Source organism: Perognathus longimembris, unplaced genomic scaffold, assembly GCF_023159225.1.
Source record: "Perognathus longimembris pacificus isolate PPM17 unplaced genomic scaffold, ASM2315922v1 HiC_scaffold_5340, whole genome shotgun sequence".
NCBI lineage: Eukaryota > Metazoa > Chordata > Mammalia > Rodentia > Heteromyidae > Perognathus > Perognathus longimembris.
The window spans coordinates 4,742-10,140 of record NW_025960757.1 but is presented as its reverse complement, the minus strand read 5'-3'; the positions used below and the strand labels follow the sequence as shown (position 1 = coordinate 10,140).

At 40.0% G+C, this 5,399-nt stretch overlaps 1 non-coding gene across 1 annotated transcript; it reads left to right on the top strand.

Annotated features, from left to right (window-relative positions):
- Window positions 1-594: 594 nt before the first annotated feature.
- On the top strand, window positions 595-696 carry LOC125345136. Its single transcript, XR_007209708.1, has one exon. It is a non-coding gene; the product is annotated as a U6 spliceosomal RNA (small nuclear RNA).
- The last annotated feature ends 4,703 nt before the right edge of the window (window positions 697-5,399 follow it).

The window sequence follows — 5,399 nt, the reverse complement described above, 5'->3', positions numbered from 1 at the left end:
ATAGTTCTTGAACTCAGGGTCTGGGTGCTGAGCTTTTGTGCTCCATACTGAAATTCTACCACTTTGAGCACAAGCATCACTTGCAATTTTTTGGTGGTTAATTGGAGATAAGAGTCTCACAGACTTCCCTGCCAAGGCTGGTTTTGAACATGGATGCTCAGATCTTGGCCTCCAGGGTAGCTAGGATTACGTGTGAGCCACCAGGGCCTGGCCACATAAATACTATTTTAATAATGAGCCTTAACATGCAAAAAGCTGAGAAATGCAGAGTAATGGATTTTAGTTTGTTCTGGTTCTATAGTATTCAGGGTATGTTTAGGCAGATCAGTGATATTTCATGGCATAATTTTCCATTGACTATTTGCTTTATTGGACAGAAAACAAGTTAACGATCTAGTTGCTACCGTCATTTACTAAAGTGATAATAAAATATTTTTAGTTATCATAATTTCTTTTTCCTGCTGGATATCTGGAAGTATTTTGTTGGTACATGGAGGATATTAGCAGGACTTAGCTAGTGTCTACCAAAGGGCTAAATAAGCATTGTTATTTCTATGGAAAGTTCTGTTTTACCTTGGCCTAAAGGTTACATTTGTGCTGGCTTTGGTAGCACATATACTAAAATTGAACTATACAGGATTAGCACGGCCCCTCCGTGAGGATGACATGCAAATTTATGAATTTTTCTGTATTTTAAAAGGGAATGATGGCAGGTGAACAATACTAAAATACATTTTGTCTATGTATGAAGATGGTATAGAGAGAGCTATTGAAAATTTGCAAAATAGGGGCTAGGGGCAGGGAAAAGAGAAATGGAGGGGATTAATCTGATTAAAGTATAATATGAGTAAGCATGAAATACCATGGTGAAACATTTTTGTATAATTAATATACATTAATAATAATATGACACAGGATATATTTTAAATCCATAGGCCTTACATCTTATTTTGAATAAATGTTTCACTACACTTCAGGAACACACACACACACACACACACACACACACACACACACACACACGAGAACTGCCTAAAACTATACCTGCTCAGTCCTGCACATTAGGTAGTAGCAAGAACTCATGAAGTCTACTTTAAAGTCATTACAGTTTAGGAATCCTACTTCTATTTCATCATCTCTCCCACCTTCTCTCCTTCCCTTCCTCCTTCCCTCCCCCGCCTTCCTTCCCTCTTATTTCTGCAATAGGATGGTTGTAGCCAGTGCAGGCATTGGGTCCACTAACTACTACCTGTGGCTATCTTGGGGAACTTTTTACTTCTCCACTTAGGCCTCATTTGTTCTTTCTTTTCTCCAGGGTTTCTAACATTGGCCTACTAGTGACATCTAGTGGTATCTGTGGCATAGAGCTGCCAGCTTTTTCTCTGATTTTTGACTCTGGTTTTGAGTTCTCTGATTTTGATTTCATGTATTAAGAGGGACAGTTCCACTTATTGCTTTCCACATAAGAGACCCCAGGCCCTGTGCTCGGAGCCTCCGGCTCTTTCTGGGTAGGTTTCTCAGGTATCATGTCCTTCCTCTTAGAGATGTTAACACATTACTTTCACTAGTTTTGTGAGGTTTCACTACAGAGAAGTTTGAAGGGACTTTACCAATCTGGATTTCTTACTTCTCCTAATCAGGAAAAAATTTGGTAGTATTGCTCTTCTTAGGCTACTGTGACTCAGGTAATAAGAAAAGATGGCTTTAAATGCCTCCTAGATGCTATGGTTTTTAAATCATTGTCTCAACCTACACTTGACATGGATGCCTGATTGACTTTTCACTGGGATATCGTGGCAGAGACACTAGGGCTCACTAACATCCCACCCGCTTCCACTTCCACTTTACAGTTGATTGAGCTCATGATTTTTACCCAATAGGTATTGAATGGAAATGCATGTGCACTCCTAGTCTGAAACACTGAACAAATGATAGGAGACCTCTGCAGATGCCTCTTTAACTGTCGTGAGTGTTAATAATATGGTGGCATCTCTATCAGCCTGAGTCTGTTAAGTGACTGTGTGAAACAAAGATCACATGCTTCTTGCCACATATAGCTTCTTGACTTCCACTAAGCTCTAAAAGATAGAACTTAATGGTAGAAATGTAAATTAGTATAACCACTCTGGACAGTAGTCCGGAGGTGCCTCAAGAAACTAAACATAGAATTCCTCTACTTGACCCAGCCTGACCAGTCCTGGGCATCTGCGGTGAACATCATGAGCCAAGATAGGATGAAGACATCTACACATCCATATTCACTGCTGCACCATTCACAATAGCCATGATATGGAAACAGCCCAGATGTTCCCACAATAGATGAATGGATTGAAGAAATTGGAAAGAGTGGGGCTGGGGATATGACCTAGTGGCAAAATTGCTTGCCTTGTATACATGAGGCTCTGGGCTCGATTCCCCAGCACCACATATATAGAAAACGGCCAGAAAGTGGCACTGTGGCTCAAGTGGCAAAGTGCTAGTCTTGAGCCAAAAGAAGCCAGGGACAGTGCTCAGGCCCTGAGTTCAAAGGCCAGGACTGGCCAAAAAAAAAGAAAAAAAGAAAAGAAAGAAATTGGAAAGAATAAAATTATGTCATTTGTAGGGAAATGGATGGAATTAGAACAAGTCATGTTAAATGAGGTAAGTCAAGCTCAGAAAGACAAACAACACATGTTCTCTCTGATATGCAGAAATTAGATCTAGAATAGATTGTGATATGATAAGTTATACAGCATTCTAGATATACACAATGAGATTTCCTTATTAGGAAGGAAACATAGAGAAGTAATGCCTATGAGACTTTATATATAAAATAATACATATACATATATCATTATTTATATAAAATAATATATATCAAAATGAACTCCAAGATATGGAAACAAGAGATTGCTCTTTTTAACAAAAATTTTTATGACTTTGTCTTTTTTTTTTTTTTTTGGTTTGCCAGTCCTGGGGCTTGGACTCTGGGCCTGACACCGTCCCAGAGCTTCTTTTAGCTCAAGGCTAGCACTCTACCTCTTGAGCCACAGTGCCACTTCGGGCTTCTTCTGTTTATGTGGTGCTGAGGAATCAAACCCAGAGCTTCATGCATGCAAGGCAATCACTCTACCACTAAGCCACATTCCCAGCCTCTTTGTCTTCTTTTTTGTCTGGTGTATTCACATGTATATCTTTGGGAAGGGAGGAGGAAGGATACAGAACTTGAGGGATAAGGGTAAAAAATGTACAGCAGTGGAGCTCATTGGACATTGTTGAAAGTTAAATATACAACTCGTGGTTAGAGATGGGAGAGAGGGACTGGGAGAGAGTGAGAGAACACAAGACATTGTATGAAAGGAAATATACTCATTACCTGACTCATATCATTGTAATTCGTATGTACATCACCTTAATAATAACAATAATGTAAATTTAATAAAGGTAGAACTTAAGTAAAAATTGCCCTTTGGTTGTGGTAAGGCACTAAACTCTTTGGGGGGGGGCAGTAGTGAGATTTAAACTCAGGGCTTTGTGCTCTCTAGGCAGGTATTTCATTACTTGAGCCATGCCTCTAGCATGAGGCTGTTTATTATCACAATTTAGCATAGTTTCAATGGATTTCTTATCATTATATCCAATTTGATTGTGTTCAAAATTAAAACATCCATTTTCACTATAGGAAGTGATTACTAGCCAAGTTCCAAGATGCCAGCCACCAAGGGTCAACCTTGCAAGTAGTTGTGTGTGTGTGTGTGTGTGTGTGTGTGTGTGTGTGTATGTGTGTGTGTGTGTGTGTGTGTGTGTGTGTGTGTGTTGGTCTTGGGGCTTGAAGCCAGGGACATGGGCACTGTCACTGAGCTTCTTTTGCTCAAGGCTAGCACTCTATCACTCAGGCCATAGCTCCACTTCTAGCTTTTTGCTAATTTAGTAGAAATAAGAGTTTCACAGACTTTCCGGCTCAGGCTGGGTTTGGATCATGCTCTTCAGATCTCTGCCTCCCTAAATAGCTAGGATTATGTGCATGAGCCAACAGTTCCCAGTGCAAGCAGACCTTTTCAGGATAACAGTTTCAGGCAGCTCTGTAAGCTTTTCTTCACAGGGGAACTGAAGTTTTCTACTCAAGTCTGAAGAAGGTCAGCATCATCACTTATGGAGATGGAGAAAGAAGTGGAAATTTATGAATACCAGTAAAAACTTTGAGTGTCATGTCTCTAGTGCCTCAACAGAGACATTGCATGCAGGTTTCTGCATTGTCATTACTGCAAGGAGAGCACATGCTGTGTGACACTCAGCAACTTCAAAGGATTTCTTTTTCCTTGCGATTTAGCTGGCTATCTTCACTACAATCAAAATAATTATTTTTCCGGTCCTGGGGCTTGAACTCTGGGCCAGGGTCCTGTCCTTGAGCCCCTTTTGATCAAGGCCTGCGCTCTACCACATGAGCCACAGCACCACTTCTGGCTTTTTAAAATTTAATTTTATTGTCAAGGTGATGTACAGAGGGGTTACAATTACATACATAAGGTAGTGAGTAAATTTTTTGTCAAACTTGTTACCACCTCCCTCATTTTTCTCCCACCTTCCCTCCTCCCCCATTTTGTCTCCCCCGCCCAAGTTGTACAGTTAGGTTATAGCATATTGCCTTCTAAGTATCGCTGTTGCATTGGTTCACCTTTTATCTTTTATCTCACCATTTTGATGTTCCCCTTCCCTTCCCTAATTCAGACAAAAGTATATACAATACCCAGGGTACCAAAATCATACACAGTGACAACAGGGGATAAACCATAGGGAAGAAAATTCCAAGAAAAGATAAACAATTTCACATAGTAAATTAAAAATAACAACAACAACAAAAATCTCTTGTTTCCATATCTTCGAGTTCATTTCTCTTAGCGTCATCTTATATGTTCATGTATACATAGTCATTGAGCTATTGTGATCCTCTGCTAGGCCTATCCTACACATATAGTAATTATTCCCAATGAGGTAAAACAAAGAGTTTATGTTTCCTTGGGTCTTGCTTGCTTCAGTTAGTATGGTTTCTCCCAAGTCTTCCATTTCCTTATAAATGGAGCAATGCCATTCTTTCTGATAGAATTGTAGAATTCCATTGTGTCTATATACACCACAATTTCTTGATCCATTCATCTATTGAAGGGTATCTGGGTTGGTTCCATATTTTAGCTGTGGTAAGTACCACTGCAGTGAACATGGTTGTGCTGGTAGCTTTAGAGTGACTGTGCTTATGATCATTTGGGTAAACGCCCAGAGGTGGGGTTGCTGAGTGATAGGGGAGCCCTATATTTAGCCTTTTGAGGAACATGCATACTGCTTTCCAGATTGGTTGAACAAGTTTACACTCCCGCCAACAGTGCACTAGTGTTATTTCTGGCTTTTTCTGAGTAGTTTGCTGG